The sequence below is a fragment of the Cervus canadensis genome, chromosome 4, assembly GCF_019320065.1.
Source record: "Cervus canadensis isolate Bull #8, Minnesota chromosome 4, ASM1932006v1, whole genome shotgun sequence".
NCBI lineage: Eukaryota > Metazoa > Chordata > Mammalia > Artiodactyla > Cervidae > Cervus > Cervus canadensis.
The window spans coordinates 36828957-36849234 of record NC_057389.1 but is presented as its reverse complement, the minus strand read 5'-3'; the positions used below and the strand labels follow the sequence as shown (position 1 = coordinate 36849234).

At 44.3% G+C, this 20278-nt stretch overlaps 1 protein-coding gene across 3 annotated transcripts in view; it reads right to left on the bottom strand.

The window, feature by feature from the left end:
- ATP10B (ATPase phospholipid transporting 10B (putative)) overlaps positions 1-20073 on the bottom strand; it is a 357164-nt gene extending 337091 nt beyond the window's left edge. For all 3 annotated transcript variants that reach the window (XM_043464791.1, XM_043464792.1, XM_043464790.1), the window contains exon 1: positions 19822-20073. The gene's annotated coding sequence lies outside the window, so the exon portion shown is untranslated. The remainder of the gene's footprint in view (positions 1-19821) is intronic.
- Between the last annotated feature and the right edge of the window lie 205 nt (positions 20074-20278).

Here is a 20278-nt window from a genome sequence, read left to right as displayed (position 1 = left end):
CCCTAAAGGTTTGGAATCACTTCTATTTTTGTTTTTGCTTATAAAACAGCTAAGTGATAAGAATATATTCATCTCTGATTAGGAGGAAATTCCTAAATTAGAAAAAATTGGGAAAAATCACAGCAGTGCAGAAGAGTGTCAGGCTCCATCTTGAAGGCCTTAGCTGACCGACAAATGCCACTTTCTGCAAGCAGCTCGATAAAACAGCTATAAGGAAGCGAGACCATCTCATTTCCAAAACCACCCAGTGTTTCAGTGGCACTGAGCAAGTCACTGCACTTTAGTTCCTGAGTTAGTTAGAAGCAGGGGCAGGACAAATCAAAGTCCAAACTCATTCTCATAACCCAAGACAGTGGGTATGATCCAGCCTTGGCTCTTTTCTCTGCTTTTCGTTTCCCCTCATGAGGACTTGCACCAAGGCTTTTGTGTTTACTCTTCTGTCTGCAATGTTTTCCCATCCTCGACTTTTCAAGAGGAGACAGATATCTTTTTTGACATTCAGGTTTCAACTCTGACAGGCTTTCCCCGACTCTCTTAGCTAAAGTGATCCTCTTTCACACAGTACTGTTATATTACCTTGTCTTATTCATAGGATCTACCACTTTCTATAATCTCCCTTGTTTGTGTGTATATTCTCATTGTCTTCCTAAGAGCAGGAGCTTCATAAGAGCAGGGACTTGCAGGTTTTTTCTCCCACTGCTCTAACCTCCTCGGGCTCCCCAGGTGGCACTAGTGGTAAAGAACCCGTGTGCCAATGCAGGAGACATAAGAGACCTGGGTTCGATCCCTGGCTCGGGAAGAACCCCTGGAGAAGGGAATGGCAATCCACTTCAGCATTCTTGCCTGGAGAGTCCCATGGACAGAGGAGCCTGGCAGGCTACAGTCTATAGGGTCTCAAAGAGTCAGACATGACTGAATCAACTTAGTATACATGCATGCAACCTCTAGACTAAGAAGAAATTTTGGTACATGTGCTAAGTGCTAAGTCGATTCAGTCATGTCCAACTCTTGGCAACCCCTCAGAGTGCAGCCGGCCAGGCTCCTCCATCCATGGGATTCTCCAGGTAAGAATATTGGAATGGGTGGCCATTTCCTTCTCCAGGGGATCTTCCCAACCCAGGGATCAAACAAATCTCTTTTGTCTTCTGCATTGGCAGGTGGGTTCTTTACCACCAGCACCACCTGGGAAGCCCACCCCATTGGTACACAGTGTATGGTCAGTAAATATGTAGAAGCCAACTGAATAATAAGGTTTCTATAGCTTTCAAGTTTGGTCTCATTGAGACTTTACTATTCTTTTAATTAAGAATTATTGTATTTCAATACCAAGATGATTTGTATTTGTATGTGTATGTGTGTGTAATAACATAACTAATCTTATAATTTGGAAGATTTTAAAGGGAAAGGGAAAACCATCCCATTGGATGTGTTTTATAATTTATAATTATATATTTTTTATTTATATTATATTTACTTATAATGTATAGTATATATAATTATATATACTATATATTTATATCATATATAATTTTATATTTATAATTGATAAGGCTGAATCTGCTTAAGAAACATTGATGACAAAAAAGTGTGTAACTTAGAATTAAGGAAACCCCATTATAACTATTTAAAAATAAGGAAGAAACTTTCCTCAAACCTTGAAGGAAGCTAGTGGTAGAAACTGATGTTTAAACTTCTGGTGTCTTTTGTATTTCAGGTTAAACACCCAGGACCAGCATTATCTGGTCATGGTACCTTTTCAAGGCTCAAAGGACAAAGGAGATACAACTCAAAACTAACTCTTGTGCTGTATCTTGAAAATTAAAAAAAAAAAATTGAGCTTCAGTTGACCTAGAAGGTGAGAAAAAAGGATGAAATGAATCACAAGGGAAGAAAGCTTCCCTTCTGCAAATGTAGCCAGGGTGCCTAAGTACAGAGTCGGCTGGAAGCGAGAGGCTGGACTAGATGCCTTTCAAGTCACTTCTAATCTTTTTTTTTTTTTTTTTAATTGAAGTACAGTTGATTTTAAAGGCTTCCCTGGTGGCTCAGTGGTAAAGAATTTACCTGCCAATGCAGGAGACACAGGTTTATTCCCTAGGTCAGGAAGACCCCCTGGAGAAGGAAATGGCAGCCCATTCCAGTATACTTGCCTGGGAAATCCCATGGACAGAGGAACCTGGCTGGTTACAGTGCATGGGTTGCAGAAGAGTCAGATATGACTGAGCAACTAAACAACAACACAGCTGATTTACAATATCATGCTAGTTTCAGGTGTATAGCATAGTGATAAATATACACACACAAACACACACACATATATCTTTTTCAGGTTCTTTTCCCTTATAGTTCCTATGCTATACAGTTCAGTTCAGTTCAGTCACTCAGTCATGTCTGACTCTTTGTGACCCCATGAACAGGAGCAAACCAGGCCTCCCTGTCCATCACCAACTGCTGGAGTCTACCCAAACCCATGTCCACTGAGTCAGTGATGCCATCCAACCATCTATACAGTAAGTCCTTGTTAGTTGTCTATTTTATACATAGTAGTAGTGTGTATATGTTATTCCCAAACTCATCTATCTACACCCACTTTCCACTGTGTAACCACAAGTTTGTTTTCTATGCCTCTTTCTGTTCTGCAGCACATGATTTTGGGTGTCAAAGGAGTACACATGCTCAGATACATCAAAACTTAGTAGACTAATTCTGGTGGTGATAATCTCCCACTATATACAAATATCATGTTGTACACCTGAAACTAATATAGTCTATGTCAATTATATTTCAAGTGAATAATGAACCATACACACACACACCCAAAAAAATTCCTTTTAATAAGTCTCCAGGTAGATAAACAGGTAAGCAATCTCTTCCTTATCTTTCATGAAACTAGCACCAGAATGGGAATTAAGAGACACATGCTTCCAGTTCCAGTTCCCAATGGCTCAGCAGTAAAGAACTTGCCTGCAATGCAGGAGCCGCAGGAGATGCAGGTTTGAACCCTGGGTCAGTAAGATCCTCTAGAGGAGGGCATGGCAACTCATTCCAGTATTCTTGCCTGGAGAATCCCATGGACAGAGGAACCTGGTGGGCTATAGTCCATAGCCTTGCAAAGAGTAGGACATGACTGAAGTGACTTAGCATATGCATGTTTCCATCCTAGCCCCACGCTTTTTGCAACTTTGGCAGAACTCTGAACTATGTTGTAAAACTCAGTGGGACTTACTACTCCTCTCTGGTGACCTCCTCTTTCTGAAATCCAAGGAGTCAAGACTGATGGAGGAAATGGATGCTAGGGGATTCCCTTCTGTCTCCTTTTATTTCCTCTCCACCTTCAGAACTGTCAGATTCATGGAGGCTGAATTGGCACCAGACGTGTTGGTCCTGCAGACTCATAAAACCAGCTTTAACAAAGTGAAAGCTGAATGTATATACCTAGTGTTTGCATTCACAGTTTGGCCTCTTTGAGCTCATTTTCTCTATCTATCCATTACCTGCTTCACCTCAATCCTCTTGGCCTAAATCTCCCATCCTAATTTGTTTACACAACTCATGTCTTTCATTTCCCCCATCTAAAGGCTTCTAAGACAAAAGTGCTGGCAAAAAAAAAGGAGAGGAAGACTAGAAAAATGTAAAGAGCCTGTATGTTCTATCTCTTGTATGTATCATTTATGCTGTTGCACCTTTTACAGGGTTGGAAACCTCATATTGATAGCAATGAGTTATTCAGGGCATGCAGTGTTACTGGAGCTGAGTATAATGTAAATGGAATTATTTGCCATGGAAATACCCAGTCCAATCTCTTAGTAAATTGCAATCCCTGAAACTAAATCCCTCTGGAAAGTGCTTAAGTAAATGTATACCTTGTTTGAGAGATTTGCAGCAATTTGAAAGACATATTGGATTCTTTCAAATATCAAAATGAATGGCCTCTCTTCCATGTATCATAAAATTTAATTAGCTATCACCTATCAGAATCTGTTAATTGCCTGACTGTTTATTGTTTGACAGGTTGAATCACCAAAATACTTCAAAAAATGCAAGCTGTGTGCCACTTCAACATACATGTATGCACATAGGTCAAGAATGTTATATTGTATGCATTTATTTATGAAAAAATTAAGCAAGCTTTTGTGTTTTGCTTGGTTAGACTAAGAAATTTTTTTGAAGATTTAAAAGCAATTTTGTTAGATTAAGTTTTCTTCTATGTTCAAAACTGTACTGGACCCAAAGGCAAAGGGGTTATATGATATCGCCTTACTCTCAGGGACACCTTACAAATTAAACTGGGGACTTAAAACATATAAACGTGAACTAGATGAAAAATGCAAGGCTATAAGCAGCCATGACTATATGTACGTGCGTGCTAAGTCAGCTCAGTCATGTCCGACTCTCTGCGTCTCTGTGGGCTGTAGCCTGCCAGGCTCCTCTGTTATGGGATTCTTCAGGCAAAAATACTGGAGTGGGTTGCCTTTCCTTCCTCCAGGGGATCTTCTCAACCCAGGGATCAAACCCGAGTATCCTGCATCTCCTACATTGGCGGGCGGGTTCTTTACCACTAGCACCACCTGGGAAGCCCTGGAGCCATAGCTTTAATAGATGTATGGATCCTCCAATATGTTCAGAACCACTAGTTTAGTAACGCTATGCTATAAAATCGTAAACTGCCGATATTTATGAATGCACTGTAATGTTCAGTATTATTCTACACATTTTATATATGTAGCTCATTTAGTCTTCATAACAACTCTGATAGCTACTCCTTCATAGTCCTTTTAAAGATGAGTAAATCACAGCTGAGAGAAGTTTAGTAACTTTCCTAAGGACACACAGTAAGCAGCAGAAGCCAGATTCTGAAGCCAGGCAGTCTGGCTCCAGAGTCCACACTCTTCAACTATCACACATCTGTTACTTCCCAACAGACATGTGGAACAGGACTGTGCCTCCCAGTATGAGAGCCTGAAGTTCAAAGGACTGAAAGAGCTCAGAGATCATCTGGTTCAGTGGCTTCCTAACTTTTTCATACTCGACTAGACCCTGTTCGTATTACCTACAGCTCCACGTGCCCTGTACGCTGGTGCGTGAAACTGATGAGAGCTTCCGAGAAGAAAGAGCGGGAGTGCATGCAGTGGGTACGAGTGTATGTATGAGTGTGCGCGCCTGTGTGAGAGATGTAGGGCGTCAGTGAAGGGGAAGTGTGAGTGTCTCAAAGTCCTCCTCTTTTGCTCTCCACAGTGCTCCAAGTTCTCTCTTCAGGACCCTATGGCTTCAGAGACAGAATGTGAAGCTCATTCGGCTTGTCTGCCCTTCCAGGGGGTAACATGGGGCCCAAGAAGCAGGCAGCTGGGTGTGCCCCCAAATTTTTTATCCCAGCACCCAAATTCTTGATCTCAGTACACTGTTTTCTGTCTGCTGATCTCCTTTCTTTTTTTTTTTTAATCTTTTTTTTTTTTTTGATCTCCTTTCTGTAACCAGGCTACTGCCCAACTCATGGCCAAAGGACTATTACTAGTCAATGACAAACACACTCCATTATTCCTTCAAGCCTCTCCCTGGGTTGCCTGGATGTTTGAATGCTTCTAACTTAAAAGCTTGCTGGGAACAATCACCAAAAGGCTTTCAAGGATAGGACGAATGGAAGAAAAGCTTTGGAGTGGCTTGGTAATATCAGGAATGTCAATGACAGGAAAATAGTCAGCTCCAAGTGGTGGGGTAGGCGCTCACGTAAAAAGCTCGTTATATTCAAATCACATCACACTGTCTTCCACTTTGAGTGAGGTAGTCTGTAGAAGGGGAAGAAAACACCTCTCCTCCACCAGTCCACAGACTCTGGTGAGACTCATTCTTCCAGACAGAACGTGTCTGGGATGTCAGACCTACTTACAAGACAACTTTGCTGCCCTCCCTGCCTCCCCTTCTGGATTTGCCATCACACCCCTCTGTTGCCTCAGCTGTTGGCAGCTGAACCCGGCTCCGTGTTGCAAGGAACAAGCTTGCAGGAGAGCTGTGGCTTGACTTAGACAGGGAGGGGAGCACTGTGGGGCAGGCTGGGACCCAGCCACCCCAGTGCTTCCCAGCAAGTCCCCGTGATACTGAATGACTGGGCGGAGTTTCTATGTGTAGGCAGTGAAGGCTCACCCTCCAGGAGCACCGTGAGAAGGGAGGCCAGGCATCCCCTTCTGCTTACTCTCTCTTTTCACACTCGGGGTTCTAATAAGGGCTGCAGATCATCAGCTACACATTCCAGAGAGCATTTACAGGACGCTGGGCACGTTGCTAGATAATGGGGGGAATGAAGACAGACAGTCCTCATGAGGCCTCAGGTATAAAGGAGGAGGCAAACTTACATAAGATAATAGAGTCTATAATTATAATTGGTAGCAATCATCATAAAGGAAACATAAGGAGCTAGAACATAAAATTGTGGGTTTGATTGGGGCAGGAAGAAAACTCGCCTGTGGCAGTAATAGATCTCAACTGAGGTCCTGCAGGGCAGGTAAAATGACTAGGGAAAAAGTAAGAAGAATATCCAAATGGAGGGAACACCAAGTACAAAAGCACTGAGGCTATCAGACATATTTCCTTATTCAGCATGAAATATCAGTGATATATCACACACACACATGTATTTACATATACACATCCTATTTACTCATCATCACCTGCTACACTACACAGTTATGTTTTCTCATTTTTTTTTCTTTCTCAAGATGTTAGAGAGGCAGACACAAATACGAAAGAGTTAAGTGAAATCAAAGATTATCTATGTGGCACATGTGTGTGTTTCTGCGTGCTGTGTCTGACTCTTTGTGACCCCATGGACTATAGCCACCAGGCTCCTTTATCTGTGGGATTTTCCAGGCAAGAATACTGAACTGAGTTGCCTTGCCCTCCTCCAGGGGATCTTCCTAACCCAGGAATCGAATCCACATCTCTGGCATTGTGAGCAGATTCTTTACCCACTGCACCAGCTGGGAAGTCCTTCTATGTGGCATAATGGGGACATAAAGGAAGGCCGTAATAGCCTAGAAATTTAATGAGACAATGGAAGTTAGAAGGAGGAAAATACTCTTGTCTAAGGGTACAATTTCCTACACAAAGTGAGTGAGGAACACAATGATATCTTAAGCAGGGGGTAAAATTAACCAAAAGATAAAAGGTAGAACACAGCCTGGTACCTATACAGGCAACTTGGAACATTTTAGTGTTACCGAGAAATTCATTGCAAAGCAGAGGGGGGAAGATTAGGCAGGAAGCTTTTGTATGACATCCTTGCATGCATTTATTTTTCAATGAATATTTATTGAACAACTGCTACAAACTAGACCCTAGGGCTGACACTGTACAAAATCAGACTCAGTCTATAACCTGGGAATCTGGACTCACACAGAGCAAGGACTCAATCAGATGAGAAAGACAACCCAATAAACAGACCACTGAAAGTTGGGGAGATGACTGGGAGAAGAATCTAGAAGCCAGACTCTGTAGACCCTCTTAAGAGTATTGGTCTTTATTTGCAAAGTTCTTATAGGGCTTTATTTATTTTTGGACAAGATATATCTTTCCTTTCCCTAATCACTAACCGAAATGTAGCATTTCTTTGAGTTTTAAACGTAGTCAACAAACCACTGTAGTATTAGTGGTACCTGTGCCTTTGTTACAAAAATCACAGATATTTTCATATTACACTGAAATTACATCTCAAAGGGTTTTAAACAGCAGTTCTAAACATGTTCTGATTAACATTTGGAGATGATGATTCTAGGTACTGTTGGGGTGGATGCTGTCAGAGGGGGTCAGCTATTCTGATTTGGACACCTCCCCCACCCCATTTCACACCTGCCTGGCAGCAGAAAGGAAGCTTGGAAACCACTCTCCAGCATCACCTGGCCACGCGGAAATCCTAGCAGCTTCCACTAGCTCTTTGCACTCTCAGTCATCTCGGGTTACTAACCATGACGCCTTGCTGAGTGCCTCCAGGCCAACTGCAATGTCTTGGCAACAATTATATTAATATCAGAGCTAGGAATGAGCTGATGGAAAGCTGTTCATCCATGTAATGAGGTTTCAGTTGCATTTTAGAAAAGTGTCAGATAATTTGCTAAGAGACAGCAGAGTTTGTACTGTTTGTCAAGGGATGGGGAGGTGGAACTTGAACTTTCTCACATTCAGCTGCAATGTGAGAAATATCATCTGTATGTGAGACGCTTGAGGCAGGAAAAAACAGATGTGAAGGGAGGAGAGACAGTGAGAGGAGCCCAGGGCAAGTGGGGAGGGGAAGGGAAGTGGACATAACCATCATTACCGCCTAAAAATGATCAGGCACCTATATCATCTTATTGGCAGCTCTATGATGCAGGTGGTAAGCCCACTTGGCTAGGGCTCAGAGAAGTAAATTCAGCTCCCTATTTGTCTAACTCTAAAGTCTGATTTTAAAAGACCTGACAGGAACTTCCCTGATGGTCCAGTGGCCAAGACTCTGTGTTCCTAAGGCAGGGGGCCCAGGTTCCAACCCTGGTCAGGGAACTAGAGCCCATATGCCGCAACTAAGAGTTCACACTCGATACTCAAGATCTCGAATGTCACAATGGAGATGGAAGACCCCACATGCCAAACAAAGACCTGGTGCAGCCAAAGAAATGAATAAATATTAAAACAACTATTAAAGTAAATAAATAAATTAAAAGACGTGACATTATGCTCCACCCATGGATTAAAGAAGGCTTGTCATTGTTATGTGTCTTGATGAAAAAGTACAGTCTATTTTATATGAGGAAGAAACATCTTGCCCCTCAAGTTCAGGGGAATATAACATTATATGTTCCTTTGTGACGTTCACATGACCTTGATAGTCATCCTATTCCGGTGCTCTGAAGTGTGGGACACGTAATGATTTCTAAGGGGCACATGGAACCCGCAATGAATAAGACTGAACCAGGTAGTAAGACTACTGGGAAAAATGAAGGGGTTAATATGGAAACAATTACATTAAATCTGACGTTGGCAGTATTAACTGTCTCCATGGGGTGACCTGGGAGCCTTAATGAACTCCCAGGCTCAAACCTCACCTCAGAGATTCTGATTTAGTTAGTTCTGTGCCTTACTTCTCGCACTTTAATGTCCTGTGAGCCACTGGTGAAAAGTGAAAGTGCAAGTATTAGTCATTTAGCCGTGTCTGACTCTCTGTGATCCTATGAACTGTAGCCGGCCAGGCTCTGTCTGTCCATGGAATTTCCCAGGCAAGAATATTGGAGTGGGTTGCCATTTCCTTCTCTAGGGGATCTTCCTGACCCAGGGATCAAACCTGGGGCTCCTGCATTGCAGGCAGATTCTTTACCATCTGAGTCACCAGGGAAGGCACTGGGAACATTGCTAAATGTATGTAGATTTGGATTCCCTGCATCTGGGTGGGCTTGAGATCCTTTATTTCTAACAAGTGACAAGCTCACAGGAGATAACGATGCTGGGTCAGGGCACCTGACTTTGAGCAGCTGGAGTCTAGGTGAGGGCAAGGTTGAGAAGTGTTGGTTTAAGGAGATAGTTTCATTTTGTGCCTAGCTTTTTAAGTGTTTAAAGAAACTAGAATGAGCTATACATGCATGTGGAACACAAATCAAATAGCAATGTCCCTCCCTCTCTTTCTATTTCCCATTCCCTCTACAGAATCCAGCATATTCAGTATTGATATCCTTCCAGAGGGATCATCGCATATACAAGCCTAGATGCATGTGTATATACATATTCCTTTAAAAACAACTTACAGATGGCAGCCTTCAGGTCACACTGTTCAGCACTTGCATTTTTCACTTAATGCATGTTGAACACTGTTTCTCAACTGTAACATAAAGAGCTGCTGAATTTTTTAAAGGTAAAATATATATAAAATAAAATTTACCATCCAGTGTATTGATGTTGTTGTGTAACCATCATCACCACCCATCTCCAGAATATCTCAAACTGAAACTCCACACCCATGAAATGGTGCCAGGTAATATTTAACTCTCCTTTGAAACAAAGCAAGGGCTGGTGTCAGGGCCAGAGCTTATAGAAGACGGTGATGTTTGACTAGAGTTTACTCATGGTGCTCTGCATTCAGTGTATTTAACTATCGTTACCTTCTGTGATAAATAGTACTGATTTTGCCTGGTGACTCAACGGTATAGAATCTGCCTGCCAAACAGGAGACCTGAGTTCAATCTGTGGGTTGGGAAGAAGATCCCCTGGAGAAGGAAATGGCAACTTGCTTCAGTATTCTTGCCTGGGAAATCCCACTGATAGAGGAGTCTGGTGGGCTATAGTCCATGGGATCACAAAGACTCAAACATGACTTAGCAACTATGCAACAAAAACAACTTTCTGTGATGAACAATATTGATTTTTCACTTAAAGTAGTTCCCTTCTAAATAAACCAAAGTTCCATAGAAATAATGAGGTCTAGTGAGCTTTAGTCAAGGCTGCTCCTGGTCGTGCCCCAGATCAGAAAGTTGCAGCTCAAGAAGAACTGAAGCACAAGACACTCCTGCCCCCTTTCTGAGCTGTCACCGATGACCTTTCTCTCCACACACTAACTGGGAAATTGGTCTTCCTTTAGGGCCTCATGTACCCAAAGGCAGTTTTTTATAGGCAATTTTCTCTAAGTCAGACCACATAACAGACCCTCCTTCTGCAAGAAAGAGGGAAACTATTCTTTTTCAGTTCATTTCATTTCAGTTGCTCAGTCATTTCCGACTCTTTGCAACCCCATGGACCACAGCACGCCAGGCCTCCCTGTCCATCACCAGCTCCTGGAGTCTACCCAAACTCATGTCCATTGAGTCAGTGATGCCATCCAACCATCTCATCCTCTGTTGTCCCCTTCTCCTTCCACCTTCAGTCTTTCCCAGCATCAGGGTCTTTTCAAATGAGTCACCTCTTCACATCAGGTGGCCAAAGTATTGGAGTTTCAGCTTTAGCATCAGTCCTTCCAAAGAATATTCAGGACTGATCTCCTTTAGGATGGACTGGGTGGATCTCCTTGCAGTCCAAGGGACTCTCAAGAGTCTTCTCCAACACCACAGTTCAAAAGCATCAATTCTTCTGTGCTCAGCTTTCTTTATAGTCCAACTCTCACATCCATACATGATTATTGGAAAAACCATAGCCTTGACTAGATGGACATTTGTTGGCAAAGTAATGTCTCTGCTTTTTAATATTCTGTCTGAGTTGCTCATAACTTTCCTTCCAAGGAGCAAGTGTCTTTTAATTTCAGATGGCTATAATACAGATGGCTGTAGTCACCATCTGCAGTGATTTTGGAGCCCCCCAAAATAAAGTCAGCCATTGTTTCCATTGTTTTCCCATCTATTTGCCATGAAGTAATGGGACCAGATGCCATGAATCCAGTTTTCTGAATGTTGAGCTTTAAGCCAACTTTTTCACTCTCCTCTTTCACTTTCATCAAGAGGCTCTTTAGTTCTTCTTTACTTTCTGCCATAAGGGTGGTGTCATCTGCATATCTGAGGTTATTGATATTTCTCCCAGCAATCTTGATTTCAGCTTGTGCTTCATCCAGCCGTGTTCTTTTTAATGGTTGAGTAATATTCCACTGTATATATATATATATATATGTACCACAATTTCTCACAGACTTAGAGAACTAACTCATGGATACTGGGGGGAAGGGTTGGGAGGAGAAATAGTAGGAAGTTTGGAATGTACACATACACACTGCTATATTTAAAATAGGTAACTAATAAGGACCTACTACATAGCACAGTGAACTCTGCTCAGTAATCTGTAACAACCTAAATGGGAAAAGAATTTGAAAAAGAATAATACATATACATGTACAACTGAATCACTTTGCTGTATACCTGAAACACACAACATTGTTAATCAACTATACCCCAATATAACACAGAAAGTTTAAAAAAAGAAAATAACAGGGAACACAACCCCAGGCTCCTTACACTAAAGCCATAGGAGATTGCCCTACTAGAAAAGAGCTCCCTTTAGTGCCATTTTCTCTTCCCAGGTGGCACTAGTGGTAAAGAATCCACCTGCCAATGCCAGAGACACAGGAGACTTGGATTCAGTCCCTGGTTTGGGAAAATACCTTGGAGGAGGAGATTGCAACCCGCTCCAGTATTCTTGCCTGGATAATTCCATGGACAGAGGAGCCTGGTGGGCTACAGTCCATAGGGTCACAGTCAGACACGACTGAGTAGGCACTCATGCAGTGCCAGTTTCTGGCTTGACAGAAGTCAGAGAAGGACCAGCATGTTTCACATGGAAGGGTGCCTAACAGACTGTGGCTGAAGGCGGGGGTGGATTCACTGTACAGCCCACGATGGAAAGAGCTCAGGCTGGGTGCTCACAGTCGTGGAACGGAGACCAGGGCTCACCACCCACAAGCTCTGTGACCTCCAGCAGGCCATCTCACCTTGTCAGTGGCAGGGTTTTGTTCAGTGCAATACGGTGAGGTGGAGGTCTTGTGACAGTGAAATGAGGCAGCATAGGGAGGTGTTTGGGCTCAGCTGGTAAAGAATCCACCCGCAGTGAGGGAGATCTGGGTTCGACCCTTGGGTTGGGAAGATCCCCTGGAGAAGGGAAAGGCTACCCACTCCAGTATTCTGGCCTGGAGAATTCCATAGACTAAAGTCTGCGGGGTTGTAAAGAGTCGGACACGACTGAGTGACTTTCACTTTCACTTTTCAGGGAGGTGTTTAGCACTGAGCCTGGCACATTGTTAGCACTCAATACCTGGAAAGCTTATCATCCTGGACTCTTCCTGAAGAGGAATTAAAGGAGACGTGGGGAAGACTGGGGCCTAGGGACACTCACGTGGTCACCGCTCAGCCAGGCTTCAGTGCAAAAGGTCACAAAGAGTAGGACATGAGTGAGTGACTAAGCACCCATACAAGCAAAACAAACAAGTGTCTGAAAGATCCACAATAAACATGTACTTTTTCCCCTGAAGCTAACACAGTGATTCAGGGAATAAACACTTGAACCGCTCTTATGTGCCTGGAACTGCACTGGGGAACAGCAACACACAGGATGGAGACCCCTGCCCTAATGGGTACACATCCTGCTGGGTTCACTCCCAGCCCCGACTCCAGGGCCCATTCAACTTGCCCACACACAACCCCCGCTTCTCTCTGAGTGTCTTGGAAAGGCAGTGGGATCTGGGTGGTCCTTCTGCCATGTAGAGAAAGGAAAAATGGATGGCTGTATTCCCAGAAGTAAGCACAACCAGTTGTTTGGAAGCTCTCTCAATTGTTAAGAAACTGAAAAGATTTATGTTTATCGATGAGATATTTTTCTGTGGTGGGGAGAGCAGACAGAGCAGCAGGGGTAATGAGTGATGGCTGGGCTTGGGCTGGAGCCACATGGGTCACTGATTGGGAGGTTGGCAGATGAGGAGCAGTGTCATGAGACACGGCTTGGGAAAAGTCCTTAGCATGAGATGCAAAAGCAGACCGGACTCAAGAGAAAGACAGGCATTGCTCTCATGGCAGAAAAGGAAGAATTTAATATCGCACCATCAACCAGTGGCATTATCCTGGTCTGGGGGATGAAAGTGAAAGTGTTAATCACTCAGTCATGTCTGACTCTTTGCAACCCTATGGACTGTAGCCCGCCAGGGTCCTCTGTCCATGGGATTTCCCAGGCAAGGATACTGGAGTGAGTAGTCAAGTCTGGGGGATAGATTCTGATATTAATGGAAACATTTACACTACCATATGTAAAATAGATAGCCACTAGGAATTTGCTGTATTACTGGGGGGGAACTCAAACCAGGGGTCTGTGACAACCTAGAGAGGTGGGATGGGGTGAGAGGGAGGTTCAAGAGGGATGGGACATATGTGTACCTAAGGCTGATTCATGTTGATGTATGGCAGAAACCAAATCAACATTGTAAAGCAATTATCCTTCCATCAAAAATAAATAAATCTAAAAAAGAGAAAGAACTGGTTCAATCCAGCCCCCCCCACCACCACTTTGTTAATAGGTACTTAACCTTAGAAACCTGAGTTTCCTAATCTGTAAAGTGATGTTCACACTATTTAACTCATTAGGTTGATGAGTGAGTAAAGGGAAATGGTACACATAAAGGGGTCAGTATAATGCCTAGGACACTGTAGAAATCTTCTTACTAGATGTAGGCAGAGCTGAGCAAAATGAAAGCAGTGTTATGCTACTGCAGAAAATAACTAATTTGTGCAAGATCACATGGATAGTAAAAGGTCATGATGTCTAAGATTTAACTAGATTTCCTTCCTGCCTTTACTCCTTTTAACAGCCCAGCTCTACAAGCACCACTTTCGAGGGATGACACTTTCTTTTTTCTTTCTTTTTTTTATTTGGATGACACTTTCTTGACAGGCAGCCACCGTGAAGCCCACTGTTTTGTCTGCTTTTGTAAACAACACAATTCACAGGCCGGTCCTCAGGCTAAGATGCCAATTATTGAGTTACCTTGCAGCACTGAAAATATGCTTTATAATTGATCCAATTCAGCTTGCTTTTAAACCAGGCTGAAAAGTGAACAAAAAAGGACAGAAAAGTTAGAATAGCTCAGAAGGTTTACTGATCAAAAGGATAGGTACTGAGGGGGACTGGCAGAGACAGAAACTCGACTCTCATTCTTTTCTACTGTGATATTCCAGTGACTACAGAGTTATGAACCCCAGGTGGCACAGTGGAAAAGAACCTGCCTGCCAATGCAGGATATGCAAGAGATATGGGTTTGATCCCTGGGTTGGGAAGATACTTTGGAGTAGGAAATGGTATCCTGCTCCAATATTCCTGCCTGGAAGATTTTGTAGACAGAAGAGCCCAGTCGGCTACAGTCCATGGGATTGCAAAGAGCCAGACGTGACTGAGGGCATACAGACACACACACACACAGTTATGGGGAGAAAGCCAACCAGAGTAGTTAAGGTGCTCAACTGTGTCTGGAGAAGATGCAGCAGAAAGAGAGCAGGCTCCTGGCCCGGGAAACCAGGTGAGGCGGGTTTGTCTACATCCCCCATGGGGCTGGCCCAGCAGGACTGGTTTTGCCATAGCTAATGGGGAATGTGTTACCACAGCATCTCAGAGAGGGTGGCTCAGGCAGGAGGAGGCTGGGCTGACGAGCACAGAGGTGAAGAACACGTGTTCAGTCACACAGGTTTGGGGGCACATCCTGATGGCACCATCCAGTTGGGTGCCCTTGACCAAGGCATTCCCTAGATGTCATCTTCTGCTTCCCTAAAATAGGATAATACTGGAGCCTACTTGAGAGTATTGTTAAGATTCCGTGAACTCTTACATACTCAATGAAAGGCAGCTGTTAATTATTAATGACAGTCATGACTTGGGAGGCAGCTGGGAGCCAGGCATACTCAGGGCTGGCAGCGGAAGGAGGAGGACTTCCCAGGATCTCAGGCTCTCACACTGTATACTGGGACTCTGCAGAAGCAAGTCCTCACCCAGGGAGAACAAACCCATACATAACTCCAATATCCAACTGGGTACCATGGTCAAAAGGGCACAAGGGCTGGCATCTGTCTTTGACCAGCCCAGGACAGAACCCTGGACTGTTTCTTCTGGCCACTTATGCCAACACAGATGCTAACTCAAGAGACTGTGTAGCAACAGATTTCAGCCAGCCAGCACAGAACAATGTTATCACAGAGCTAGAAGGAGGCCCCTTACTGGCCAGGTCAGTATGCTGTCTTAGGGAAGAGGAATGTCATTGATTGCTTTTAATGAGCAAACTTATCACCTCAAGGCCAGTGTGGCCGCCTGCCCACAGACCAAATCTTGAAGAGAGGAGAGAAGTCTGGTTGGTTTGATGATGGCCTAGAGGCAGAGCTTAAGACATCTGCAACAAGACACTTCACTCACCATCCTAAAGATGACGTAAGTAGCTACATGTATGGAGAGAATGTAGGTTGCGTTTTGGAGTATGAATTCCTGTCAAACTGAGTTCCCAGAGGAATGTGTGTTTCTTTTACGGTTTACTGAGGAAATAGGACATAGCAAAGGGGAGGCTTGGGATGAACACAGTTGGGGGTTCAAATCCTGATTTTAGCTGTGTGACCTGACTCTTCATCAGTTTCTACACACACAGGATGGGAGTGAGAGGATGTCACTTACAGAAGGGCTGACGGAAAAGCAGCTATAACAGCAACTTTGAGAAGACATTTCATACCAAGCACCATTTCAGCCTGTTACATGTATTCACTTAAACAATGCCCACAACATCTAGGGGAAAAGTTTAATAATATCTCCATTTATAGATGGAGAATGTGAAACACAGTGTTTGAGAAACTTACCTAAGGTCACACAGCTAGCAACTGACTGAGCCAGGCTCCTGAAGCCACAAGCCCACACCTTCCACACTGAGGAATACACACGCTTTACCAAGAGGAAAATGCTTCCATTTGTGTGGAGTATGAAGTAGTAGTTAATGAATATTGACTATTCTGATTTTATCATTAACTCATAGCATAGTACATAGTATTTACAAATTCTCCTCAAGAAAGAATATCCATAGAACATTTTTCTAAATTTTGGTAAACAAGATGTATGAGAAATGGTGAAATAAACCTGCATCATTTCAATTAAACCTTCACTGGCATCACCTCTTTGGATGACACCCTGTGAGGATGGCAGGCCCGGGAAGGTTGCACCGTGTATAAAGATCCCCAAGTAGTATGGCTGAGTAGACAGCAAGTTACCTGGTACGTAAGTGCCTGTGCTCTTGAGTCAACGAGCATGTGTTCAAATTTGGGTTCCATCACTCCCTTGTACCCTCTGAGTCTCACATTTCCCATTTTCAAAAGTGTGAATAGTCAGCATCAACATGAAATGAGAACATCTAAAGAATCCTTTAAACAGTTCCTAAGTTCTCAGTTAAAGTCCACTGCAGTATTGCTATTATCCCCCTGCCCCCATGGTTCAAGAAGTCAGGAGAGAGTCCAAGTCCCAATCTCTGGATACTTAATGTCATTCTCCTTCCATTACACAACTTTGCATATGGACATCTTTCTCCTCAGAAGATTCTCAGGACTCTGGCTTCACTCCTAATTCAAGCATCTATTTTCTTTTGAAAAAGTCATATTTTAAAGTCTGGAAATGAAGAATTGCACAAGTGAGTAGAACAAGATAAGGAGTGCATTAAAAAATAGAATCACAGAACAACCTGAGGATCAGAAATAAAATCGGCAGTCCCTTAAATCAAGTGGGGCCAGGGCTGATGCCAGAAAGGCTTACCACACATTACAATGAAGAACACAGAAGAGCAAGATGGGACCCATAAAACCACCAGCGTGTGAAATACTGCCAAGGGCTGTGTGCCTGCCGAGGAGGAAGTTGTCACCAGGCTGGAGTCTAATGCAACTCTCTGCAAAGCAAATCGTCTGGGTGTTAATTAAAGTGTGTAAGTCGATTCTTGAGGTAGCTGCCTGGGAGAAGGAATCCTGTAGAGAAGTCTTTTCCTCTCACAGATTTCTTTTGGAACTGTGGATTTTATGCAAGCAAAAATCTCCAAAACAAACACACCTCCCCGTGTATTCTCTGCTCCTCCTTGCTGGCAGGCCCAGGTACTTGTAAAGCAAGAGATTTATGGCACTGGTTTCTACATCACTGTCCTCCAGAATCCATTACAACCTCACGGGCAGCTATTCCCATACCATTTTATAGGGGAAAAGCATGAGATGTGGAGGCAGTAAGGGATGTGCCCACAGTGGCAGAGAGCGATAGAGCCCATAGAAACACTTGAGACCCCATGATCCTAGGGATGGACCTCTTCCCATCCAGCAAATGAATGGACACTCCAAAATGGCAAAAGGCACGTGAACAAAGGTTGGTGGCCCATTTGAATGAAAGGCTTGATGAAGCAGGGCGGGAAGCATACACTATCAGCTTTCTGAAATGTCATTGTCCCTACAAGTACCCCAGGCAGAGCCAAGGTCAATACCCTATGTCTAGAAGACGGCTGGGCTGTCACAGGCAGTGAGTGCTGCTTATCAAGACTGGCCAGCAGAGCCGTTCTGTTTCAAATACCTTGTTGTTTCTCAGGGAATGAAATTCACTTGATGCCATTTAGCCTTTTTCCCTTCTTTATTCCAAGAATGCCCCTTGAACACTTGAAAGCTCAGATGCTATTATACTTCACCTCCTAGACCAAGACATTTGCATCCATATGGGAGATTGAGTCGAGGTGTTGGATAAGGAGGCGGCAAAGATATCTCCTGATCCCTTGTATTATTTATTCACTCAACAAACATTAACTCAGGCCCTGTTACTAGGAGACCTAAACCCTGGGGACCCAGTAGTGTCCAGCAGGCAGAAGACACGCAAGGTCCCTACCCTCATGGAGTTCTGTTGGGGAGACAGACGACAAACAAAGGAACCAACTTGCAGATTGACATCAGTGTAATGACTGTAATCAGCACGATAAGGGAGTGTACTCGGGGATGGCAGTGGCCAGTCTACTTGCCATCCTGGTATCTAGGAGGCCCTCTTAAACAGGCCAATCTGAGCTGCAGCCTTACTGAAGGGAGAGCTCCCATTACAGGAAGGGCCCAGGGGGATGTGTTCCAAGGAGGGGGAAAAACCACAGGTCCTGAGGAGGGGACGTACAGAGGCAGCCAGTGTTGCTGGCTCACCTCGACTGAAGGGCCATATAATAGGTGAGGTTTGGAAATAGGGAATGGTTGGCCACACGAGAGATGTGGTAAATTGTTTGGGGGTGGGGAGTGTTAGGTTTAATTCTAAGTGGCAACAAGGTACTGGCTCTCAAACGCATTCCTGTCCTCTAGTGTTTTAAGGACCAGCTCCATTGCTCAGCTGTAGCCTCTGAATCCTTAATGACACTGACCTTCGAGATTACATATTCCTGACAGTAGGCTCTTAACAGTCTCCAAACCCACAAGACGGGGCTATTGAGGCCTGAGAAGTAGAGACTCGGGTCTAAATTAATTCCTGCACATGGCAACAGGAGATGGAGGCTGTCCAAGGAGAAAGCCCCTTTGCAGCCTCTGCATAGTTGGTTGCACCTCATCTCTGTTCACTTTGAATCTGAAAGACCTTCAGCTAAATATGACCTCATGGATAGAAGTCAAGAGCATGTATTCATTTCAGCAAACCCTGGTTTGGCTCAGGTAACCTTCCTGATCTTCAGCCTCCTCACCACCAATTGTAGATAATAATCCACACCTGCTGCACTGACTGCACCAAGATGAAAAGTCTTCACCATCATGCTTTGTAAATCATAAACTCTCAGTAAGCTCTTACCCTTACTATTTTTATTCATCACCATCAAAAACTCAATTCTCTCACTCTCACTCTTCCTCACACAATGTACTTCTTACAAAAGGCTGCACAATGGTTTGGTAAGCTTTCGGAAAAAGGTCCTGAAATATTACAGGTAATAACCAATGCCAGTATATTATGGACTCTCTGTACAGGTAATTCATTCCAAGCTCTAGACCGCAAAGGCAGAGGTTGTCTGCCCATCAGTGCATGAAAAAAGCCGAGGCTACATCGAACAACCATTATCACCATCTGCAGTTGCCCTCATGACCCAGTCAGCTGCACATACGGGACCTTCCAGTGTGAGCAAAGAGCTCCCCAAGCAAAGCAATGAGGTTCCACAGGGCCCTCAGCTGCAGGTGGTTGGTGGTAGGCATGGGGGCAAAACCCAGAATACAAAGGATGAAGCCTCTGGAGCAGCCAAAGAGGGTCCCTTGAAAGCAGCATACTAGCTCCGGGCCAGTAAGCGGGAGGGAAGGCTAAGACAAGCCACCCCCACCCCCGCCCCCGCAGTATTTGCATCAGCAGGGTCCTTACCTTCTCTCTCCTTGGTGCAGGTTCCACAGCTATGACTGGGGAGTTGACATGCCTTGGGCCCTTCTTGGGTTCCTCTTCTGTAGGGGGAGACTGGACTGCAACACCTCCAGTTATCCCCTTAAACGGGCATCACAGCCACTGAGAGAGCTTCCCTCTCCTCCTTGGCTGGGCAGGCTGCCTCAACCCCTTCTGAAGCCTGGCCTTCTGTGGCGCACACCTGAGCACAATTCCTCCACCCCAATTCCTCCTCTCCCACATGCTGCAGAGACCTGCTCAGCCCCGCCCTCCCCAGGCCTTGCTGTTCCTCTTCCAAGCCCTGCATCTCCACCCTGCTCTCCAAGGAGCCCTGGCAGGGCTGGTCTAACCGGCTAAGAGCCCAGAGCAAACCCTGGAGAGGCTGCTAGCTGGGGGCTGGTTGGCCTGGTCCCTACCAGCCCAACTCCCACCCCTCCAATTT